This window comes from Culex pipiens, chromosome 2, assembly GCF_016801865.2.
Source record: "Culex pipiens pallens isolate TS chromosome 2, TS_CPP_V2, whole genome shotgun sequence".
Classification (NCBI taxonomy): Eukaryota; Metazoa; Arthropoda; class Insecta; order Diptera; family Culicidae; genus Culex; species Culex pipiens.
Window position 1 is genome coordinate 17,156,383 of NC_068938.1, and position 26,500 is coordinate 17,182,882.

The 26,500-nt window shown below is 35.2% G+C and overlaps 1 protein-coding gene across 8 annotated transcripts in view; it reads left to right on the forward strand.

Annotated features, from left to right (window-relative positions):
• LOC120419474 (uncharacterized) overlaps positions 1–26,500 on the forward strand; it is a 402,142-nt gene that overhangs the window by 191,847 nt on the left and 183,795 nt on the right. The window lies entirely within an intron of this gene.

Consider the following 26,500-nt stretch of genomic DNA (forward strand, 5'->3'; position numbering starts at 1 on the left):
ATGAAAAACATAAAAGAATTGAATAAACAACAGTTACATGGCTCGGAAACCGGACGAAATTGCTTGTTGTCAGTGCAAAACAGAAAAAAATCATCAAGGTGTCGCGAGCCAAATCTGATAAGCAACGAGGCTGGAATTTTTGGACCTAATCTATGTGCTAAAAAAATGGTAGGAAATACGAATGGCATTGGAAAAAGTGGCTGAAAAAGCGGAAATAATAAAAATGTTAACATTTTTGGAAGAGGTAAGCTACAAAACGATCCTGCTTACACTTTCTGTTGGTTGGATTCAGTGAATTCGTACTTTAAAAGCCTGAACTACCTAGATTAATAAAAATAGGTCCAAAATAGGTACTAGGTCCAAAATAGGGTCATATACCCTACTATGAATACTTCTCAAACACGCTCATTATGATTTCATAATATTCCGTACGTTTTGCCTTTCTTACTAAAGAAAGGTATAGGTTTTACTTTAAGCCAGGACGTCATTTCCAGCTTCGTAAATATGTCGATTCAGCATGAATTTTAAACCGAAAAATCGCTAAAAAATCACACTGCATCGATTTTCGACGCTCTATCGATTCACCTTGATAGAACTCGTCTATCTCGAACCCTCGAATTTTGAGAAAATAAATTCCGTGGAGGTCGAGTGATGTTCGTATGTGGTAAAATTTTGCAAAATTTTGTGTCGCGCCGTTCTCAGCTCCCATAAATCCGATTTCGATTCTCCTAAATGCAGATGAAAGCTAGTGTGCTGAACCTGGGCGAGTTGCCGCGCAAATTTCGAATTATCCATCTGTTTTCGGATGCGGCCAGACTTTTCCAGAAAATACACAGTTTTCAAATGAAAATATGGTCAAAATTTTTCATTTTCATACCTTTTATTTATCTCAAAAATTGCATTTTTCGAGCCCTACAACCTCCCAAATTTTCATCCAGATTCATAATATGGTTCTGGAGTTAAAGCCGTTTGATTGACCTACCATAAGAAACAAAATCCCTAAAAAAAGGTAAAAGCCCACCTGGTGACCTTCGCCAACATTTTTCATTTCTGATTTTATTCGAAATTTCTTGCTACATTCATAGTACAGACCATGAGTGAGCATCTGAAACAAATTCGACATCGATCGGCAATCCCGATCAATTTTTAGATCGATTTACTTTTTGCCTTTCTTACTAAAGAAAGGTATAGGTTTTACTTTAAGCCAGGACGTCATTTCCAGCTTCGTAAATATGTCGATTCAGCATGAATTTTAAACCGAAAAATCGCTAAAAAATCACACTGCATCGATTTTCGACGCTTCGTCGCCAAGTCGACAAGTTGTCAAGTTGAGCTTCGAATACTGGCGCGAGAATGCTGGCGCATATGTTTCGGCTCGACTTATACTCGTTCGTAGTAGCTTGTCTACCGATGTTTCCTTCAACATGTAAGATATCGTAGCTTTTCGGTTTCTTTTGCTCTGTCCGTTTTTGCATAACTGTCCAATGTTTATGCAAAAACTTTTTTGACATAGGACATTCATCCGGGTACAATCAATTTGTTTCCCGTGTGCTCCTAAAATCGCCTTTAAGTAGGCTTCATTTGTCGTGTCGTTTTATTTAACAGAGTTCATTGGATTCCAATAGGAGCTTTCGAAGCTTCTAAGCTTTATATCGTTTTCAAAGTTTTCAATGCTCGCGACGCCAATGGCTATCTACCAAAGGTATTGCGATTGAGTGTGTAGTGGTGCGGTTGTAAAAATATCTATTTTGACTCTCTCACTTTCGTAGACGCTGAATGGCAAGCTTCCCACTGTGCGGTTAACTCGGTTTTGCTTTGCTCCTGCTTTGTTCGGTTTTCGGGCTCGTACCAATACTAGAAAACCAAAACCGCGGTGTGCGTCGTCACTTGCGCATTGGAAGCTAAGAATTTGTACGATTAAAAATATTCGATAGGTGAAAATTGCGTTTTCAATTTCTTTTAGAAAACACATCATTAATAATCCCTTGCTTTCATCATAAGATTTTTTGTATCAAGTCGATGTTGTGAATTGAGAGAAGTTATATTCTTTAGTAAGAAAGGCTCTATCTCACCCCTGGTGGGATTAAATCGGGTTTTTTATTTAAACTCTTAATTTTGCGAAAAAATCTCAAACCGATCAATGTCACCCTAGTTTGAGATACTATGCTTTTATTCGATCATGCCATTTATGCATAGGGAACACTATGAAATATGGACAAAAATAATAAAGCTACAAAATTCATTATTAATTATATAACTTATTATTTTAAATATTTTTCCTTCGAAAACAAAATTTTCTTAACAGTTAGTAAAAAATGATTCTCTGCCGTTTTGAGTGAATTTTTCATTCATTTACTCTTGCAGTGCTTCTAAATGTTCTATAAGATTTTTTTAAACAAATCTACTTATTTATGATATTTATGAAGAAATTGAGAAATTCATAGTGGAAATAAATCTGAAATAAGGAATTTGATGAATGTTTATTGGAGTTTATTGTGAATGTTACTTTACCAACTTAAAGTTAAGCATAAAATTTACATTTTTAATCAGTCAGAAATCTTTCAACGCAGCCTTTCCGTTACGCATTACCAGCCTCTCGAAAAAGCAGCGTAGAAATCAAATAAACTTCCAGCTATTTTATTTCCAGAGCTCCTGCTACTGCTGGCTGCTGTCCTGCGGTGAAAGCGCTCTCATGCATGAAGCACAAGCACGAGCATCCTCTTCTTGTGCGCCTCCTCATCCTGACGCACAAACATAATCACACACACACACACACAAACTCGAAGGAGCAAAAAAAAGAAAAGCTCCTCCCAACAACACAATGTAACTATGCGAGATTAGAGCCGGGGCCGGGGAAAATTTATGACCATGCAGCGGTGACGAACGGACGGATGAAAGAACGGACAGACTGACAGGACCGAGGTTGGATGGACGGCTTCTAATGGGGAGCGAGAGGAGACGACGGAATCCTTAGGGGAAATTCCGGCGGTCCTGGTGAGGAAGGACTAAGTAGTACACACCAGGGATATTCACAAAAAGCGGAAAATTGACTGACTCCGGAGAGTAAGGAAAGAAGCTTTTTCTTCCACAATGCTGCGAGCTTTGATTTTGAGGAGGTTGGGGTGATTAGGGACTGAAACACTTAAATGAAATGTAGCCTTATGCAAAATTTTAACTGAATTACCAACTAATCTTATAAAAATATTGGAGTTATCAACATATTGGGAAAAAATATTTCTTGAAACATTCTCAATGCACCCCAAATAACCTCTAAAAAGAGTTAAGGACAATCCGGAAGCGTCCAGAAGACTCAGAGTAGACCAACCGGGAAGCATACAATTATTTTATTATGTTAGTGATGATTGTCGCTTTCGACGCGTGAAATTTTCGGGTCACCTCCGGGGCAGCCAACCGGGAGGTTGGCCAGATGCCAAAATAGGCATTTCCACCCATTTGTCGGGTACTGCAGCATGATGAAGAACTGGCTTGCAATGTGATTATCCCGCAATTGGGGGATAATTGGGCTGAAGTTGGACACACAAGTGTACACCGGCATAATTAAGGGTGCTTGTGCTCAAGTGTGTTGTCAATTGGGGCAGTTTTTCGGTGGGGACAACTATAAATGGAGTTTTTTTAAGCAATTTATCAATTGATGGTGGAGTTTAACAACATTTACCCTCTCCTGCTCTTTTTTTCGAGTAATTTCAATTTTTAGTGTTCAAGAGGTCATATTGAGCGATTTTTTTTTTCTAAAACTATACTTGTTTTATGTTTTCTTGCTTATCTTCGTATTTCACGCCTTAATTTGTCATGCCTATTTTACAATCTCTCTTCATTATCTATTGTCTATGTAGAACCAATTTTCAAGTAACCATTTTTTTATGTGCTTATTTCACTCTATTTATATACTCAACCTGTTATCATAAATGCCAAACAAGGGGCATCAAAACATAATATGAGACAAAACCAACATTACGGCATACTTATTTTGACATGAAAATAGCGAATATTTGATAAAAACATGACCAAAGTTGTTCCGAGAAAAATACTTTCTTAATACAAAACATTTGCAAAGAAACATGAAACAAATAAAATCATCTAACACAAGTGGCAAAAAATATGACTGAAAATTGCAATTATCGTGAAAAAACTTTTTTATTCGATTTTTTTCCATTTAAGATACATTTACCATTGTTTTGTATCTTATTTCGAATAGAAGAAAACAATATTTGCAAAAAATTAGTGATATTTTGAACATTTTTCTTTTTTTACTTTAACTTCTGAGCACTTTTCGTTTCATAGAATTGATTATAAATATCGAAATTTGCAATTTAGTTTTTTCTTCCTTTTTTTGCCCCTTGACCATGACCAGGGCCGAGGGACAAAACGGTAAATTTTCGGTTTTACAATTTCAGTGCATAGTTTTCTAATAACTTTCTTAAATAGTTTTCGAACAAGATGATATCTTCTCTTTGCATAAAATAAAAAATATCGTTATTGGATTGTATTTTCATGATTTTCATAGATTATAGTTGCTTTTTTTTACAAGAGCTTTTACAACTTTTGAAAAAAATCAGGAATTTTTAGATAAAGTTTTTGTTCCACATTGACAAGAAAAAAATCTTATCACGTCAAAATACAAAAAAAAAATACAGTTCAAATATTATTTCTAATAAAATTGTTAAACTTCGCGAATTGTTCGATAAAAAAAACTATTTCTAAGAGTATTTTCTTAGTTACAGAAAATTATTTTTTTTAAATGAAAATGTTGAAAATGTTATCACAAACTTAATTTTCATAGTTTTGAAGCACGAAGTATCACAAATAACTCTTGTAAAAATTTAAATGTAAAAAAAATAAATCATGAGAATATAATTGTCTATCAGTTTCAGTTTTTAACAAATCTTTGATAACAACATTTATAATTTCTTCCCCGAGTAAGCCGCGGGTAATCGGCTCCCCTCTCACTCCCACTAACAATTACACACAAGATCCTCTGTAATTACTCTAAGCTTTAAGTAAAATGTAATTACAAAAGCTGACTCGGTCCTAACCAGGTCCCAGTTCCAAAAAGGACCTAATAAAATAATTTAATTAAAAAAAACATTTATAATTTAAATTGACTTTAAAAGTACAATTTGTTTTAGAATAAAAAAATGAGTAGTTTAAATTTTATTTTTAATTGTATTTTTTTGATGATTCTTCGAGTTAGTGCCAAAAATGTTCAAATTTAAAAATAGCATAGCAAAGCATAGCATTACGGGTCTGCACCACGCTGTAGGGGGTGCCACAATGGTCAATTCAATATTTTTAGACAATTTGATTGCTGCCCGGTACAACCAAAAATATCTAAGAACGGAAATTTCCACACTGTGCTCCAAGGCTACGCCCATACAGTCCCGTGGGGATTTGGGAGGGGATGTTTCTGTTGTTCACTAGTGGCAAAAGTGCAGGGAACCCATGCGACTTTTAAAAGTGAACGGAATATTTTTGGGAGGTTTGGAATGGGGGTTAGAGGAATTTCATCGGGCCGATGAAAATGGTTAAATGCGTAATGTATTACATGATTTTGATGTTTGTAAGTGTAAATGTTAGTCTGTAGTGTATTATCTAATATGCATATAGTTTTGTAATAATAATGATAATAATAATAAATATAATAAATATAGTAAATAAAATAAATATAAATATAATCAAGATGATTCCGGGAAGCTGTAAAAATAGCAGTAAATTAAAATCTAAATGCTCCAGATGGTTCCCATGCTGTTTTAGAAAGATTCATTAATTTAAACAATTTGATGATATATGGTATGAGGAGATGGTATGTTACAGGAAAGGTATAGGATGAGGAATAATAAGAAGATGCAAAAAAAATATTTAAATTACAAATGCTCCAGGAAGCTGTAAAAAATAGCAATAATTTTAAAACAAATGCTCCAGATCGATCCATTGCTGTTTTTTAAAGCATCGTTAGTTCATGCAATTTAAATGTATATTTTATGGGAAAATAGTCTGATAGAGGATTAGAAAAATATAAATAAATCATATAGTGAATAGATACATGTTAGCAGTTAATGTAAGGAAGCTGTGAAAAATATAAATATAAATATCCCGTGGAAACAACGACGCAGGCCAAACATGATCGAAGCAGGCCTTGCCTCGCAAAGAGCAACGGCGAGACTGGCCCAAAAATGTTCAAATTTAAAAATTATTGTTAAATTGAAAATTTAAGAGAGGATGCATAACCATATAAAAACCCTTTTAAATTTGTTGTATCAAAATCGAAAAATAAAACAACAACAAAAAACAGCGAATACTTCATAAAATTTTGTCATTTGTTCACAATTTTTTAAAGACATTCTTAAAATTTGAGGAAAAACATATTAACTTAAACAATAATTGGTATACTTTTGACAATAAAATTTTCCATTTTATAAAAAGTATTTTGGTTTTTGAATACTCAAATATGTTGTTATTTGCATCTGGTGTAAAATACTTTTTTTATCATTTTAGTTTGTAAACCAAATATTCTGGGATATGGACATGGAAATCTGTGTACCATTTCTGAAAATCACACGCCCTCGCATTTTTTACTAGACCTAGCTTCTTATCATCAAATTTAAATTTTATTTTAAATTTAAATGACTAAGAATTTTTCAGACATTAAAATAAATAAATCTTTACAGATTGATAGAGCTTACTAAACTAAAAATTTGTGAAGACTGTTAGATTGTAAGATTAAAGTTGAAAAGTAGCTTCAAATGAAAGTATTTTGACCAAATTTAAAAAGTAGAATCAATTTATCGACCATTATTAAAACAAGATTATTTTCTTTCAAACATAAAACAATCGATGTTTCTTTCCAACACCGCACAGTGGGAAAAATAGACGCAAAAATAACCTAATTGGTGCCGGTCAATAAGAACTTTCAACCAAGTGAGAAATTCAGAGGAATCGATTGGTGATGGTGAAAATCCGCGGAAATTTGCGTAAGGCCTGTTGAAGGTCATTCTACCCTATTTTTTGCTTTTTTTTTATAAGTTTTAAATATGTTGCGGAAGTTTTCAACATTTTCATATAACTTTTTCTTAAGTGAAAAATTTTGAGGAATGGATTGGTGATAAAGAGAAGCAGCGGAAAATTGCGATTTACTTTATTTTTTGCTGTTTTCATTAGTTTTAAATATGTTGCTAAAATGTTCAATACTTTGACATAATTCTTTCTTACGTGAAAAATTCCGAGGAATCGATTAATAATTGTAAGAACCCGCAAAATGTACCTGAAACTCATTTCGATGAAGAAGAGATGAGAGAAGAAAAAGTTTGGTCAAACCATCTAACTTATCAGCAACATATTTAAAACTAATACAAATAGCAAAAACAGGGTAAATCGGCCTGGAACGGGTCTTACGCAAAATTTCGCGAATTTTCATCATCACCACTTGATTCCTCGGAATTTTCACATAAGAAAAGTCTTGGTTGAAAGTTCTAACTGACCGGCATTAATTAAGTCCGTTTTTGCCTCGATTTTTCCCACTGTGCACCGTTTCACCATTATTCGCCAGAATCCTACCCCAACCCAGCGCTCTGCCTAATCAGAATATATCGCCAGTGCAGGTTTCAAAGGGGTGTCCACCCTCCAACGGGGTGATTTATCCTGTTTAGTCCCACCAATGATATCGGTAGGCCTCCCAGAGTAGATCCGAGCAAAATGCTCAAGCCTCCTCACCAAAGTCATGATCAGTTCCAGTCACGTAATCACCACGCGAAAAGGATGAGGAAAAAGTAATAAGACTATGCGGAAAATAATCCACTCTTTCGGGAGGTAAGAAAGCACGTGGTCATAGTGTTGTACACGTGGTTTGGTTTATGTTTTGGGGGTGGTGTGTGTGTGTGCGTGAAAATCACGTTACGGGTTTTATGAACGTCGTAAATTACCACCGTCCTTGCGAGGACGAAAAACATTAATTATGTGCTAACGAGGAGGGAATCGAAAGATGCTTATTTTTTCGAAGGGGATAATCAAATTTTGGCGGATTCTTCTACAGACAAATCAAAGCACTGATATCCTGGCCATAAATTGAGCATCAATCGTTCTTTGATTTTTTTCCAGGTCAAAAAAAATCGTTCCAGCTTCAGCTGAATCGAGATTAATTGATCTCATTTGTTGGGGCCGAACCAAAATAGGAAACATTTATGTCACCAGCCGTCACGGTTCGGCCCCTGATCCTATATTTGTTCGGTAACATTTATTTATTTTCCCATTATTTTGTCATTTTCTGCCCCCCGAGAAAATTCTCCCAAAAATGTACGTTCGGGATAAACCCCGAACGGTCCAAAAAGTCAGGTAGTCCGGTTTGAGCCCCCTCCTGTCACCCAGTTACGTGTTTTAGTACGACTATTATTAGTACAAGGAACGTAAAAAAGTGTCACAAAACTGGCGAACGTGCTACTCGGGTTGGGTTGGGTTGGGTGGTTTGGTTAGTGAAAGTTTGATTGCCTGTTTGATGTTTTGGTCGACACAACATGTCGAAAGTATTATGAGCTTTGTCGCTTGTAATTGGTAATAAAGTTAGCTAAAACGATGGATTCGGCTGTTAGGGGATTAAGTGAGGTAATGCTTTAATTTATGTCATGTCAAAGGTTTCAATAGGTAATTTCTTTTGATGGGGGTTTCAAACCAATAAATTTTTGATGTTTGATAAAAATGTTAACGAATTTAGCTTTTAAATTCATAACAGATTTATTGAAAATGTGTGTTAATCATAGGTTTTGTTCAAATAAATTATAAAATTATAAATCGTTGTAGAAGTTTGATGAACTGAGATATTTCGATCTGCAATTTCAGATTTTCGTTATTTTTGGAAAATTTAATTTTTGTGTTTTTAAATGGCATCATTAGTTCTTCCATATATGTCTCCATAAAATTTATTAGTACAGGGCTATCCATACAAAAAGACTTTTAAAATGTTCAAAAATCTGTATCTTGATAACAGATTTTCTGATCGTTTTTTTTTCTGAAATTTTTAGGTTTTGCAGAAAACTATAGCTACACAATGAACATAAGTTTATTTGAACTTTCCACAAAAAAAATGCGCTAAACAACTTGAATTTTTTTATTTTTGGATGTGTTAGGCCGATGCAAATATTTTTTAAAGTTTATGTCCAAAGTCGATGGGGGGAGGGGCAAAAAAAATTAAAAAAAAGTTTAAAGAAATGAAATTACCGGCCTCCAATTTGAATAAAAAAGTGTTTTAAAATGCAATGCACACCTGTCCAGTTGTTTTGCAATCATTAATTACCAAAATTTTTAAGTATTGACGAAATTTTATTTTTGCGAGTAAAAAAATTTCGGTGCTGTGCAATGTAATTTCATAAAAGTTCAAAATAAGTTTTAACGGGCCCAAACATGCTAAATATGAAATCAATCCAGAAAAAGCCATTATAGATTGATCACAATTCAATTTTCATTGAAATTTTGAAGGTTTTTGAATAAATATTTTTTGGACCCCTGATTTTTGGACCAGTTTGAGGGGGGGGGGGATATGAACTTTGTGATTTTTTTTTGCTGCGGCATTTTAGATTAAAAAAATCATGTTTTGAGCTATGTCACAAGTTGGTTAAAAAATTATTTGATATTGCTAGCAGTTTTTCGAAAAATCATGATTTTTGAAAAATGTCTTTATATTCAATATTTAATTTGCAATCAAAAGTAATCAACATAAAATTTGACAGCGTGTACCGTTTTCAAGTTAAAGTTATTTTTTTTCGTGATAACGTACCTTTTCTAACTTGTAGGGGTTATGACCAACCATGACTGAATTTTTTTCCTAAAAGGTCATATTTATTTGTCTACAATAAATGTTTTTGGGCCTTTTCAAATGTTAGGATTGATCAGACAATTTTCAAAATATATATTTTTAATGATCGGAATAATATAATTTCATTGAAAATCGGACGCATATTTGCCGTTCAAAAAAATAACATTTTTTTGTCATAAAAAAAAAACAAAATAAATAAAATATTAAATAAGAGTATTTCTTTTAATGGCTTAAAATAAAATATTATAATGCTTTTTTAGTTTCTCATCCGAAAAAAAAATTAATTCACAGTAATAATCAAAAGAAGAACTGGAACCATATATAAAATTTTGTTTTCAAAATTATGTTAGTGAATTTCAAAATGTATTATTATTAAAACGGCAAAATGTTTCACAAAAGTTTTAAGTATATAAATTAAAGATCGATATATCGTGAATTGAGAAATGAGGAAAAAATTTCATGTTTCCCATGATTTAAACTTGAAAGGAAAAAATGAAGAAAAACACTTTTTGTCATGATTTGAACATTTCTATGAAAAAACTTTTCTTAATAGCAAAATAATCCAATACAATTATTTTGCAATTATTGGCGAAATAAAAAAAAAGTTCTTTTCAAATTCAAATTTGATTTTGCATCTTAATATTATTTTATTATTTTTTTTACGATTTTATCATTTTTTCCGTGTACCTTACAAAAGAAACGTATTGACAATGTATCGTCAAAGTAAAATAAATCTTTAAAAAAATTAAACTAAAGAAAAATAAGTTAAAAAGGCGTCAAAAATGCGATTTTCAAGCGAATTTTAATTAAAGCTTTTGAATATTAGAAAAATATAACGGTGAACTTGAACGATAAAACATTTTTTCAAAATTTGAGGAGTAATTTAAAAAAATAAGCTTAATTTTTTCAAAGTGTATGTTTTGATTTTAAAATTGTATTCTAATCGTTGCAAAATTTCAATAAGTTTCACTTTAAGCATGGAAACTTCTCTCACAAAAATATAATGAAGAACATTTCGATTTTAATTGTTTAATTAAATCCAAATATATTAAATTAAAACATCACGAAAAATAATTATATGAAATTTAGTTAATTTTTCTTCTATTTTTAGGAAATCCGGACGTTTTTCGATTTTTCCCTCTTTTTTAACGTTCAACGACATAAACATTTAAAAAATACGACTTTTTGGAGTTTTAATCAGTTAAACTTTTTTATTTTGTTAAGCAACATGGGTTATTGGTAAATGCAATCGTATAAATGATTGGAATTTTTTTAAATGCTTTTTAATGCTAGTATATTAAATAAAAAATCAGTTTATTTATATTTTGTATTTATCTCTCAACATCAAGAAGAGTAGACCGAATTGGTTGCTTACGAAAATTGAAAAAAAAAGTTTAACATTATTATTGCAAATATTGAATAACTTTTATTACTCAATAATTGTTTGATTACCCTTTAATTACCTTTATGTACTCTAATTAATGAATTACTGAATTACCAGCTTTAAATCAAAGTAAGTAATAATCATTTATCAGTTTGAGGCCTTGCTGGAAGCCTTCGATTTTATTTTGTCAATATAGAAGATTCTTTCCTGAGATTCCAACCAACAATGTCAGAATTGCTTTCAGACACTGGCAATACCTTTTCCAGCATTCCGTTGCCAAGTTTTTTCTTATCGTCTAATTATTTTCCTCCCCAACAAACAAGAATTTCCCAGAAAATCCCCCATCCAATAACGAAAGAGCAAAGAGGGGTGGGGGGGTTACCGTCTCGAAATTCATCGGAAAACACACTTTCCAAACACTGACGCTCGAGTTTCCCTTCTTTCGTCAAGCCAAACTGCCTTTGCCCCTCAAAAGTAGATGTGTCACACTGTGTGTCCTCTGTATTGGCTTCCGCCTGAATGGCTTGCGCGATGAAACCAATGTTTATACTTCTCAATTTGAAAAGATGTTTTCCTTTTTAGCTTGCGTTGTGTCGTGCCCTGGGAGGGAGGGATCGTAGAGGGTTGGCCGGAAAATGGTACCAGTGCCTGTCAATTTGACGTTGAAAGAAAAGTTCACTGGAACAAAAAAAGAAAGAGTAAAGAAAGAAGAAGACAAGTTGCTGCTTCCTTATTTCCTTTTTTTTTCTTTTTTGCTGGATTGACATTCTCTGTAAAACGGCAAAGTTGGGTTTTCCCGGCGAGCAAAGTTAGAAGAATGTCAAGTTTTCCCGCCAACCCCCTCTCTGTACAGTCTTTACCCGAGGAAAGGCCAAATGACGAATCGGTGCTCGGTGGGTTTTGCGCCGCGAGGCTATGTGTGCGTTTAATTGAATTCATGGATTCCATTATTCCGACAGGAAAAGTTGATGAACACGGTTTGGAACTTTGACTCCGTGTGGATTTTATTCTGTTAACAGAGGATGAAAGGTGTTTGAATAATGTGTGACGTTCTGTTATAATTGACAAATTTTTTTTGAATAAATGCAATACAAGAATTTTCTGATGAATTTTTACTCACAGTTAAAAAAAAGTTGAACTTTGGAAGATTCAACATTCGGATTGTTTAGTTCTACCTATTTTTTCCAAGATGTAATCTGAATCTAACTATAATCTCAAAATAACTGAACAAATTGCATCGACGCAATAAAAACTGTTTCCATCTGATTCGAAATGAATCCCACAACACTCTCCTCCTCAAAATGGCTCACACTGCCCAAAAAGGACACGGTGGAATTTCAGATTAAGATCCGCACGCACTTTTTGCTGATAAAGCACATCCAAATCCACGCACGATAGCCACAGAAAAAAGCTCTGCCTTGCTGGTAGAACATCACGCAATTCTACGAGTTGTAAAAAAAAGCATCGCAACCAGGTCGTAGCCATTCCCAACGACACCCTCTTTTTTCGATCACTTTCCATCACGCTAAGTGAACGTGGATCCACAGTGTGGGTCCCACATTGGAATCTTATCATAGGTTTGTGAAATTTGAATTGTCATTCCCACATTATAAAGAAAAAAAAAATACATTGTAAATTCGAAAAAAAGAAACTACAAATTTTGACCACATTTCAACATTAATTAGCCCACTCTGCCCATTTCCCCCCATGTATTCCGTATGATGCTGCACTTTGTATTCCGGGAGGCATTTTGATCGCATTCCGTTCGAATCCGTTTTTTTTTTCGTCATTTGAACCAGCTTCGCGCTACGAAAACGGCCCACGAAAAAAGTCTAATCGGAAAATGGCATCGATTTCCCAGGTCCTAGCAGCTGGGTGGGGTGTTTTTTTGTGTGTATGTGTGCAAATATTGACTGGTGAGATTACGCAGAAGGATGGCGCGGTGAAAAGTCACCAGCTCTCTCGAGGGAAGCGCAGAATGGTCGCGTCAAAGGCTCGCAGCGATGGAATGTTGGACATTTTTGGAAATTCTTTTGAATAACAATCATCAAAATAAAATAATCTAATTTAAATATAACGAGTAAAGATTAATTTGAAAAAATAAATATTTTCAAAGAGCTCAAACAAGCGTTGTAACTTTTTTAAGAAATGGTTGGACAAGGCAGAAAAAACCCTACAAATTAAAATAATAATAATCATTTTTTAAGAATTTGACAATTCACTGATTGATGTGTGCACCTAAATATAAATTAATCATTCTGGTTATAATAAAAAAGGATTCCAATTAATGAAATTTCTCAATTTCCAATAAAAGTTGATAAACTCTCAAAATTCAAAACCATCGTGTCGTGAATTCGCTGTCTTATAAATGACAACCCTGTCAAAAGTTATATCCACTTAAGAGTTTATTTTAAGATCTGACAACCCTATCAAAAGTTATAACCACTTAAGTGTTTATTATGCACTTTTTTGAAGCCGGATCTCAATCATTTTGATGAAAATGATGTCTGCATCAATAATGTGACTGATTTTGGAATGCGCAATCAAAAAAGACCTTTCCAACGAGGCCAAAAGATTGAAAATCTGACTGCCCAATCGATAATAAGAAAAAAAAATTAAAAAAATACAATTAACATTCCAACTCCCAAGGCCCCAAAAAAGTTGGAACGGTAACTTCAACTTAATGGTTCTTGGGTATAACTCAACCAATCAAAATAAATCTTCTTTTCAATGATTTGTTAGGATGTCTAGATGATTCTAGAATTTTGCAACACATAATTTGATCAAATCTGTAATTTTTGCGATCAAAAACATCGTTCCAACGATGTTTCGGTCGCAGAAATAACAGATTTGATCAAATCAAGTTCTGCAAAATTTTAAGATCATTTAGCCATTCTTAAAAACCACTGAAAACAAGAATCGTCCCGATTGGTTGAGTAATGCCCGAGAACCAGCGAGTTCAAGTTACCGTTCCACCTTTTTTTGGGAGGCTTGGGCGTCCGTGTAGATTGGACAAGCGTTGTGCGTTCCAGTGTTAAATGTTTGTGAAACCGGCTTTTCTTTTAATAATGTGAATAAATGAATGATAGGTTTTAATAATGACAAAAAAATATTAAAAAGTAAAATTGTAACAGCCAAAACCAATTTCGTAGAATGATTATTCAATTCAATTCAATTCAATTTATTTTGTCAGTAAATAATCAATTTACAATTCCGTATTTCTTATAACCTAATAGAGTTTTGGAGTTCCTTTCAACTATGGTTTACACTATAATTCATTTTGATGTAATTGGATATTCTAACAATGGATTTGGCAAGAGAAGGAAAAATTTAAAAAAAAAACCTTCTAGATTTGCTAAGGAAAAGGATAGAAATAGAAAAGCTTAAAACTAAATCACAGTATGTTTTGTCTATTGACGTCGAAAAACTTCGCTGCACAAGGCAGCTTATCCGTTGTAGATGTACTTCATCATCAGCTCACTGAGAGCTTGGAATTGTTCTGCCTTGTTTCGGCAGGCACGAAAGCGCGTGAGCATCTCTCCAGCAAGGGCGAAAAACTCAGGAAGCGTGAAGAGATCATCACCGGTAACATCAGCTTGTCCCGGGGGAGAACCGCCCCCAGAGGCGGCTACTCTAGCGTACGAATCTCCCCAACCCGGAGGGAACGCTGGGTTGGTCGATGGAGCCGCTCCGCCGCCAGCTGCTGCAGCGGTCGAGCTCGAAGTCTTCGGAGGTTGGCGGGACGCTGGCGCTTTCTTCTTCTTGTCCTGCTCCTCGATGTACTTTTTCCGCGCGGCACAGCCACGGAAATTCGCCGTGTGGTTTCCACCACAATTGGCGCACTTGACACGTGCTTTGTGCTGCTGGGCGTTTTCCCCCAGCTGGTCTTTCCGCGGAAGACTGCACCTTTCGGTGAAGTGGGTCTCACCGCACTTTACACACCGGGGTGGGAGATTGCAGTTTCTTGAGCCGTGTCCGAATTTCTGACAGCGGTGGCATTGGGCTGCGTCGGCCGGATTCTTCGTGTAGAATCGCCACGTCACAAAGAAGCCGTCCAGTGCTTTGATCCGCCGTAGGTCCTGGATTTTGACGGACCCGCGATCGAAATACAGGAGGTACAAGGTGTACGTACCTGTCACCGTAGTCGATTTTGAGAGCACCTTTATCTCTCGAGGCTTAACCTTGACGCCCGTCAGGTGTTCTTCCAGGTCGGAGATCGGGCTGTCCGGATATCCCTGAAGGACGATCTTCACTGGGACCTTCTCTGCAGGATCAAATGTGAAGAATTTGAAGTTTCGCAACTTCAACTTCTTCACCACCAAGTCGAAATGCAGCTTTTTGTGGGTAATCACTTGCACAGAAGTTTTGCTAATTTTGAGACAATATTGGAGTCCCTCAAGCAACTCGTCAACATCGTCAGCCAACGTATCCAAAACAAAAATTGGAGGTGGTCGTCGTTCCTTCGGAGAGTTACCATTTTTCTGCTTTCCTTGCTTGCGCGCAAGTTCATCATCGTCATCGTCGTCGCCAGCACTGCTGCTGTCACTGTCGGTGTTGTTTTCATCTCCACTCAGCATCTCAAATTCGTTGCTGGTGGGAACGTTGGAAGTGGTTGTCGTCGTAGTGCTGGTGGACTGCTGCTGCTGCTGCTGGCCGGAAGTGCTTCCGGATGCCCGGGTCGATTGTCTCGTCCGTACCGGGGACTCACGTGGACGGTATGACACGTGTAAAAATGAAGGATCGGTGACGTCACCGGGCACGCTCCCGTGCGCGATGGCGGTCGATGCGGCATTGGTGTGTTTACCTTTCTGCACTCTGCCGGTAGATGAACTTCGCGGGTTTTTCGAGGCCGCACTCGAACTGCCTCGGCCACGGCTGGCCCTTGGCATGCTGGAGGAGCAAACACGCGGGTAATCACGGTAAATTACGGCGAAAAAATCGAAAAGTCTGAAGAGCTCCGAACACTTGACTGTTGCTGGCTGGTGTTGCCAGTCCCGATGCGTAGAATGATTAAAAAACAAAAAACTGCTTAAAAAATTAAAATGCCAATAAGTCTGAAGATATTTTTTATTTATAAAGTATAAATTAAAAAAAAAAACATTCAGATTGATTGGCATTCTAATTTTTTATGCTAATTTGAATTTTTTTAATCATCCTACGAAATTGGTTTTGTATAAAAATTATAACTTGTAGCTTAGTAGCTTATTAAAATTGTTCTATGTTTGAAATTGTCCAAAAATACAATAATGCAATGCATTTTCTGATTCAAACTTATTTTTGTTGAGAAAAACATCTAGGATTTTGTAAATGATCCTTCACTGTCTCATGATAATAGTTATCTAAATTTTGAAACTTTGAAAAGTGATTGAAAACTACTTCTTGGGGTACTTTATACTCCTCTCACACAGGATCTGTATGATTCAATTTCTTTCTGTTTGTATTTGGGTATTTCGCATTTTTTCATATTTGCAAAGAAAAATCAAATATAATTAATTCAATAAAACATCAAAAAATCTAAAATTATGCTAAATGAACTAACAACTTGAAAAAGTTCTTAAACAAGTTAAACAGTAAGTATCTAAAAAACGATTATTTTTGTATTTTTACATTTGGATGAACCATTGTTTGAACCTTTTCAGACATGTTTCAGATGACAAAAAAAAACTTTTTTCAGCTATGGCAAAACTTGGTCAAAATTCATTTGGCATTGATACAAATTTGTTGATATAATCGATTTTTTCCTAATAATATAATACAATTTAAAAATCGTTTTGATTTAAATTAAAATACGATAAATTTAATTACAATCAAAATGTATTTTGCTTAAAAGTTATATCGAGCTCCGTTTTAAACTCGATTTTTAATATCAACAAATAAAACCATCATACATTTTTTCGTTCTTTGAAAAATATTCAAGATTTCTTAACCTACCCTAACATTTGAAATAGTCAAAAAATAGTTTGTATTTTAAAATGTCAGGGTTGACTTGAATTTTTTGAAAATATTCGAATTTTGAGCAACATGTGCCATAACTCATAAGATGATTTTATTGTCATTTAATACACGGAGAAAAAAGAGTTCCCAAAATCGTTACCAAAACCACGAACAAAGTTTTCGAATTCCATGGTACAATTTTGAAATCGTATCATGGCATTTAAACATTTGTTCATGGCTCCCATTTTCATGAACGGTTGTTCACGATTTTGGGAACTTTTTTTATCCGTGTACAGTTTTAGTATATTTTTTCATAGTTTTTTAGCATAAAGTGCAGATGAACAATTTGAAGCATTTTTTAATATGATAATTGATGACATGAACTTTTATAACTATTTAATACCAAATAAAATAAACTAAAAAATCATGAAGCTTTTTAGGTTAACTATTTTTTGTTAGTTTAAGAAAATATGAAATTCCATCCATCCAATGAGAAATGAGCTCTCAAATTTTCTCGTAATGAGCATGAGCATGAGCATGGTTGACTGCCAATGAGCTGCTACTCCGTTATTGACAGATCAGCTGAAGTTAAACAATGAATCAAAAATGATCAGTGGGAGCCAACTATCCGTTCACTGTTTAACCTCTGAAGATCCCTACTTTATAAGTCAATACCGGCGCCCTCCCAAGAAGCCTACAGTTCAACGAAAGGGAGGAATGTTAGTCCGATAGTTGAAGTTGCAGACTCATCAAGCACATAGTTTTTCGCTATATACTTGTTGATACCGCATGAGACCGTTGAATCCACAGCATCTCCTTCAAGTATCATGTGATTATTTTTTTTTTTTGGGTTAGTAGGATAAGGTATTGGCTTTTGGATGCCTCCCGAGCTACGACACTATGGGGAGGATTTTCATAACAGACCCGTCGGCGAGCCTTCCGAGCAACAATGCTATGGGAAGGTCATTCTGGTTAACACACAAAATCATTCACACACAGTTATTTTGCTCCACTATTAACTCGACTATCCAAATTGTCAGTGCGTCTTTCAATCATTATATAGAAATGGCTTTTTCACAGCAAAAAAATAAAACCTTATTCGAAAAATTTAAGCACAATCCACCCGACGCCGTGCCTTCCGACCAACGATGATATAGGAAATGCTTTGAAAATCACAAAACAATTAATTAAGTTTACAAAAGCACAAAAAAACACCAATTACTCGACGAAAAAGACAAAAATTATTCAGTAAGGCAAGCGCGTGGCCTTACCGCCCGCAATCGACTGAAGTACTAAACACAATTAACACCCAGTTACTTTAGAACACAATTAATACGACAAACTCAACCGGCGGCGTGCCCTCCGATCAACGATGATAAAGGAAGGACTGATATTATTATTACTAGCAAGAAACGCACACAATTCACGACAAAATGCACAAAAAAAAATCACTTTTCACTCCGAATATTTTCTACGACCACGCGCTCCCTTTACAAATTATGCACTAACCCCATACGAACAGCGACACAAAAGCACACCAAAAAATTTACCTGAATAATCACGACTTCGCGTCCCCACTTCCAGCGCACCAATCTGAGCTCTCAAATTTTCTCGTAATTTCCCAAAAATAGGTCGTTATTCTGCAAGTGCGAAAAAAAACTTATGTTAAGGCCTCAGGTCAGAAAAATGGAAGCTGTAATAATATGTTTTTTTATATGATTTATGCAAAGGGTTTAGAAAACTAATAGTTACTTTTTTCTATTTCCAGGTAAATTCACTTGCCCAAAAAGGATAAGTATAAATCCCCTGGAATATTCCGAACACTCTTCATCAAACCGAGATTACCACAACAAGATTTATTGATAAATCCTTCTTCAAGAAAGGATTACCCACCCTTAAAATTAACGACGTGCAACCTCTTTTGAAGGAAAAAAAATTGAACTAACCCCTTTCACCCCGGGGCAGCGCAAGTGTTCATTAGTGGGGCCTCTTCCAGGGTTTCTTTTGCCGTAAAGCCGTAATCCAATTAGCACTTAATCATCCCCCGACTGTGGCCGACGCTTTAAGATTTGCCAGCAAAAGACACTTTAAGCTTCTTCAATCCCCGGTTTGTGTGGGATTTGCGGAAAGGGCCAAAGGAACGCAATACATCTTTCTGCGTCCTTAAACCCCCTGAAGGGGTTTCCGGAAGAAGGGTTCAAAGTTGTCGCAAGTGCGGCTCCGTCCTTCTTGTCTGATTTCTTTTTTCTGTTGAGGAGTTTTTTTTTGCGCTTTGGGGACTTGAGTGACCCTCATTACCCTGCTAGGGTTTCCTGTCGATTGCTGTCTGGTCAACGTCAATTTAAATTGGCTACTTTTTGTGCACTCAAAGTTAAAGTTGAATATGAAAAAAAAAATTGTTTTTTTCAGTCTTGACTATTTCATGTCAAGACATCTTGAGACTTTAGTTTTGCCGGCACACTTCAAGTGGAAAATTTTCCAGACATGACCAACAACCGGGTCCAGACGACGATGACTAGGGCGGAAATTTGAAGCGCGATGACGATGCTGGAAAATAGATTGCCCGAACAGTTTGCGTTTCGACAAGGTGACAAAGTCTCGTGGAGGAGATTTTATAGCCTCTGAGAAGGCTTTTGAGGATGGACTACTGGCGAGACTTGTTGAGCACTTGAGAGCTTGAACTTTGTGACTATAAATAAAATGGAAAACGGGAAAATAAAGAAATTGACCCCAGAAAAAAATGCATTTTTAAAAACATTTGCAAAGACACATAAAACAACTCATACTTCTAACCCAAGGTTGTTAGCGATGGAAATATCGAGGATCGATAACGAAAACGATAATGTATCGTTATCGCTATCGTCATTTCGATAATTCTATCGGCGATAATCTTCTCTCCCATATTGGACTGATGATTTAATGATTTAACAAAGTATGAAAACTCAAAATTGTTCACAAAATACAGTATTTTTTTCGAAAGTACTAAATTTTTTATAATTACCAACATGCGTATCAAACGAAGCGAATTGTGCATGCTTTTTTACTCTTTTATAGTTTTTTTTTTAACACAGTCCAGACTCGATTATCCGAAGTTCGATTATCCAAAGGTTTGTATGAGACTTCGGATAATCGAATCACAAACAAAAAAAAATATTGTTTTTCGTTTTTTTTTGTTTTCTTACTTTTAACATCAAATTCGGGTTCTGTGACCCTATTTTGGACAAATTTGAATGATTTATTGCCTATAAAATAAAAAAAAAAATATTTTTTTCAATATTTTATTGCCGCCTTTTTTGCCGCCATCTTGGACTTACAATTTTAAAATCACTTTAGAGTAGTTTACAGGTCAAACTAAAGATCAACAATGAAAAATAAGACAACGAAAAAAAAATTTCCTTGATTTCATTATCCAAAGTGAAATTTGCCAAAGCCTTCGAATAATCGAGTATGGACTGTACTAAGATTTAAAAAAAAAAAATCGAAAATACTTAAATTTCAAGATATGAAAAATGGGTATCAAACGATGCGAAATTTTGTATGTTTTAAACTTAAGGCCGTTGCAAATATTTTTCAAAGTTCAATACTCAAATTTTCAAAGTTGTCAAAATGTGGATGTCAAATGGAGCAAAATAATGTTTGCTTTTACACCTTATTAAAGTTTTATTTTTTGAAAAATAACACAAACAAGTATTTTAAAAAAATATCGTTTTTCAATCGAAAATACTAAAATTTTTAAAAAATTTCAATAGGGTGCCAAACGACGCGAAATTTGTTTTGCATTTTCAATTGATTAGAGTCTTTTTTGAAAAAATACTGAAATTTTCACAAAATACATTTTTTTTCGAAAGTACTCTAATTTTCATATTTATAATATGTCACTTTTTTAAAGTCTGTTTTTGTTTGGAAAAAAACTAAAATTTTCATAAGACACTAAAATTTTCTCAAAATACCGTATTTTACAGGAAAAACTAAAATTCCCCCCTACAAAATCGGTCCGAAAAATCAGGGACAAATAAAATATTTGTTTCATGAAACTTCATAATTTCAATGGAAATAGAAGTCTAATCAACTGAAAACTATTTCAAAATTTATTTTTCTGCGTTTTAAATCATATTCAGCATGTCTGGGTGCGATCAAAAATATTTTAATTTTTTGAGAAATCCCGTTGAACAGCATCGCAAAAAAAAAACTTTTTTTTCGGTGAGAAACAATTTCGTCAATAATGGAAATTTTGAAATTAATGTTTGCAAAACAACTGGGTGGGTGTAAAATGCATTTATAACATGTTATTCATTCAAATGGTTTTACCATAGCGTATAATTAAAATTATATTTTTCCTTAAATTTTATCTTTCTCTCAACCTTGGCAAAAACCGTGCGAAATAATATCAAAAAATATTTGCAACGGACTTATTAAAGTTTTCTTTGCTGCAAAAACTTTAAACAAAATATCGTATTTTTCGAAAATATTAAAATTTTCAAAATTTTCAAAATATGGATATCAAACGAAGCTTAATTTTGTATGCTTTATCACTTTTTTAAAGTTTTATTTTTTGAAAATACAAAATATTTTCACAAAATACAATTTTTTTTCGAAAATATTAAAATTTTCAAAATTTTCAATATGAATTTCAAACGACACGAAATTTGTTACGCATCTTCAAGTGATCAGAGTCTTTTTTGAAAATTTATTGAAATTTTCACAAAATGCCATATTTTTCAATTGTACTTAAATTTTCATATTTATAATTTGTCACTTCTCTTTGGAAAATTCAAAAAAATTCACAAAATACTATTATTTTCAAAATACTAAAATTCCACAAAATACTGTATTTTTCAAAAAATACTAAAATTTTCAAAATTTTCTAAAATTTTTATTTTTCAACAAAAAAATTTAATAAAATGAAAACGTATACAAAATTATGCTTCGTTTGATAACAATACTGCAAGTATTGAAAATTTTAGTATTTTCGAAAAAATAAGATATTTTGTAAAAATATTTGATATTTTAAAAACAACTTTAATAAGGTGAATAAGCATACAAAATTTCGCTTCATTTGATGTTCGTAATTTTTAGTATTTTCGAAAATTTTAGTTGTTGACAAAAAAACTATAATGAAGTGAAAACGCATATACAATTTTGCTTCGTTTAAAATCCATATCGTAAATTTTGAAAATCTTAGGATTTTCTTAAAATACGGTATTTTGTTAACAATTTGGACAGTAACGATTACCATCATCGTTATCGTGAGACGATAATTTTATTGATTAACAACCTTGTTCCAATCCTTGTTGTTTTTCTTTCCTATGCTTTTAAAAGTTGACAAATTGTTTAAAAAATGTTTTTGACTGAGAATATTTCATCCTAAAAATCAGTGATCACTAGCAACCTCGCCATTTAATAAAAATCTGTAAAAGTGTCTCTTCCTGCACCAATTTCACCGTTCTACTTCATAACCTCAGCTGAACTCCTCTCCAATACCAACGTTGTCATACCACCACATCGTCCACAGCTTGTTCTACAACAGAGTACAGAGCACCGGTCGTTGCATTACAGCTGCAACCAGCCAAAACCAACAGTGCTGAGCTTGCATAATGCTACTTTCTGTCCCAAGCCCAACCCTACACCACTAGCGCGCACACCCATTAACGTTGGCGAGGTTGTTTTAATAAACAGAGGACCTGAACCCCGACAGACTACAGGCATGTGCGCTGCCCCAACTCCCCCCCGGGAGAATGTGTGTCACTGCGGTTAGTGTGAGAATTTATGTCTCTCACAATGTGTGTTTGTGTGCAGGAATGTTTAATCTTATCGGGACTACCCGACGAGCCAGGTCGTTGTAACAGGACGACCAGTGTCGTGGCCATAGCGACCTCCCTAGCAAGGCCTATGAACTGATTCCTGAACGAACCCACTGAACCGTCGAGTTGGACGAGGTCTAAAGTCAACTAATTCCGAGGAAGGTGAGATCATCCACCAGAACATCGACTCAGACTTGTTGTTTTTGCCTTGCTGGTCTTCATGATGTGCCTTGGTTAAACGTATTAATAATGCAGCAGTTGATTTCACAGCTTCACAATCTCTGGGCTCGGGTTCTGCAGCAGCATCAGTAGACTTGTTTACTTTAGTACAACGACGGCGATGACGACAATGGTCGAGCCCGGGTCATGTGCCAGGCCAACCGTGAAGATGTTTATGACCAGCATAAACTTTCGATGCAATCTTGTTTGGAACAAGGCAGATCCAGCATTTTCGGTTCACTTCATTGCGGGTCTTAAATGATGCCAGGTGAAAATACCCCCATTCCACAGTATCTTTGTGCAGATTATCCCCCTGCAAAGACGACGACTACGACGACGACCGTAACTGTTCTGCTTCTGCTCGATTACTCCAAATCCCCGACTCCAATCCATCAGAAAACTGAAAGCTGCTTATTTCTGTTGCGCGCTTTCAAGCGATTTATTTTTCCCACTTTAAAATAAACTGTCTCGCAATTCAATTGCCATGCTCTGGCAGAGGAGTGATTCCATCTGTGTAGACAGTGTCGTCTTCGAAGACTTGGTAGAAGGTTTACCCCCTTCTTGTTGCTTACATCGCGATGCCGGAGTTGGAGTGGAAGCAATCATGAGCTTTTGCAGTCGCAGTACATCAACTGGAGGTTGGGATGACCTGGATGTTTGTAGCTTTTACGAGCCAAGTTGGAATGGTTAATAGCGTTGGAGGTCGTGCTTCTTTCAAGATTGCGTTGGATTAAAGTGGTTTGTGGAGACGCTTGGTGCTTGAATTTGGATTGAAGACCATGCGTCTCCATGGACTTAACTCAAGAGCTATTATCTACCAAAACCGGAAATGGATTTTATTTTTTATTTTTTGATTTTGGTCAAACTTTGTTGGGGCCTTCCTGATTGGTGCGCTGGAAGTGGGGACGCGAAGTCGTGATTATGCAGGTTAATTTTTTTGTGTGCTTTTGTGTCGCTATTCGTATGGAGTGAGTGATTGTGTTAATCGAATAATAGCATCATTGGTGCGCTGCAAGTGGGGACGCGAAATCGTGATTATTCAGGTTAATTTTTTGGTGTGCTTTTGTGTCGCTGTTCGTATCGGATGAGTGATTGTGCTAATCGAATAATAGCATCATTGGTGCGCTGGAAGTGGGGACGCGAAGTCGTGATTATGCAGGTTAATTTTTTTTTGTGTGCTTTTGTGTCGCTGTTCGTATCGGATGAGTGATTGTGCTAATCGAATAATAGCATCATTGGTGCGCTGGAAGTGGGGACGCGAAGTCGTGATTATGCAGGTTAATTTTTTTGTGTGCTTTTGTGTCGCTATTCGTATGGAGTGAGTGATTGTGGTAATCGAATAATAGCATCATTGGTGCGCTGGAAGTGGGGACGCGAAATCGTGATTATGCAGGTTATTTTTTTTGTGTGCTTTTGTGTCGCTGTTCGTTAGGGGTGAGTGATTGTGGTGATCGAATAATAGCATGACTTACTGAATTATTTGTGTCTTGAGCGTAATTTTCGTTGAGTAATTGGTGTTTTTTTGTGATTTTTTTTTGAGATCTTAATTAATTGTTTTGTGATTTTCAAAGCCCTTCCTATATCATCGTTGATCGGAAGGCACGGCGTCGGGTAAATTGTGTATAATGTTTTGAATAAGGTTTTATTTTTAATGGTGAAAAAGCCATTTCTATATAATGATCGAAAGACGCACTGACATTTTGGATTAATTAATAGTGGAGTGAAATAATTGTGTGTGAGTGATTTTGTGTGTTAACCAAAAAGACCTTCCCATAGCATCGTTGCTCGGAAGGCTCGCCGACGGGTCTGTTATGAAAGTCCTCCCCATAGCATCGTAGCTCGGGAGGCATCGAAAAGCCAATACCTTATCCTACTAACCCAAAAAAATAATAATCACGTGATGCTTGAAGGAGATGCTGTGGATTCAACGGTCTCATGCGGTATCAACAAGTATATAGCGAAAAACTGTGTGCTTGATGAGTCTGCAACTTCAACTATCGGACTAACATTCCTCCCTTTCGTTGAACTGCAGGCTTCTTGGGAGGGCGCCGGTATTGACTAATAAAGTAGGGATCTTCAGAGGTTAAACAGTGAACGGATGGTTGGCTCCCACTGATCATTTTTGATTCATTGTTTAACTTCAGCTGATCTGTCAATAACGGAGTAGCAGCTCATTGGCAGTCAACCATGCTCATGCTCATGCTCAAACTTTGTTGGGGCCTTCCTTATGACCAAAGAAGCTATTTTGTGTCATTGGTTCACCCATACAAGTCTCCATACAATTTTGGCAGCTGTCCATCAAAAAAGGTACGTGGGTAATTCTCTACCAACTCACACGAAATCGGAAAAAGTTGCCCCGACCCCTCTTCGATTTTCGTAAACCTTTGCTCTTAGGGGTAATTTTGGTCCCTGATCACGAATCCAAGGTTCATTTTTCGATATCTCGTGACCCTTTCTTTTTTCTGGTTTTTTACTAAGACACGTTTTTCAGTGATTTGTAGCTCGCAACCGTGAAGAGATAGAAATTTAGTGTCAAAGGGACTTTGGTGTAAAATTAGACGCCCGATTTAATGGTGTACTCAAAATTCCGAAAAAAAAAACATATTTTTCATCAAAAAAAAAGTTAAAAAATAGTTTTAAAATCACTGCTATTTCCCGTTACTTAACTGTAAAAAATCGTAAGACATGTCATTTTATAGGAAGTTTAATGTACTTTTCGAATCTGAAATAACCCGGAAGAGTCATTTTTTCATTCAGAATAAAAATTTTCATTTTAAAATTACGTGTTTCTTCTAACTTTGCAGGGTTACATTTTAGAGTGTAACAATGTTCTACAAAGTTGTGGAGCAGACAAAAATTTTGATATATAGACATTAGGGATTTGCATGTATTCTGCACGAGTTATCAGAATTGTACAAAAAAGTTTTTTGAAAAAGTGATGATTTTGACCATTTTTGACCAGTTCTTAGACTTTTTTTTTGGAAAATACTCCAAATTTTCTCAAAACCACATATGAGCAATTCTCGCTGAAACCGTCCCACTAGATGCACATGTTCTCAAATCGTTACGGCAATGTTCTCATTCGATTCAGCGTACCAAAAAACCATTAAAACAACCTTCGAACCAATGAAAATGTCAGCCGTTAGCCACCTGTAAATAAAAACTTGTATTGAACTTTGGATTTTTTCGAAAAAATGCCCTAATTTGGAGAAATGATATCTCCCAAAATACATTACCAAACATCAAAAAGTTATATATCGTTGGAAAGGTAATCGCGAGGGCTTTCTATCGCACTTTGAAAAACTTTTCAAAAATTATTTTTTCAAGGGTAATTTCAAGGAT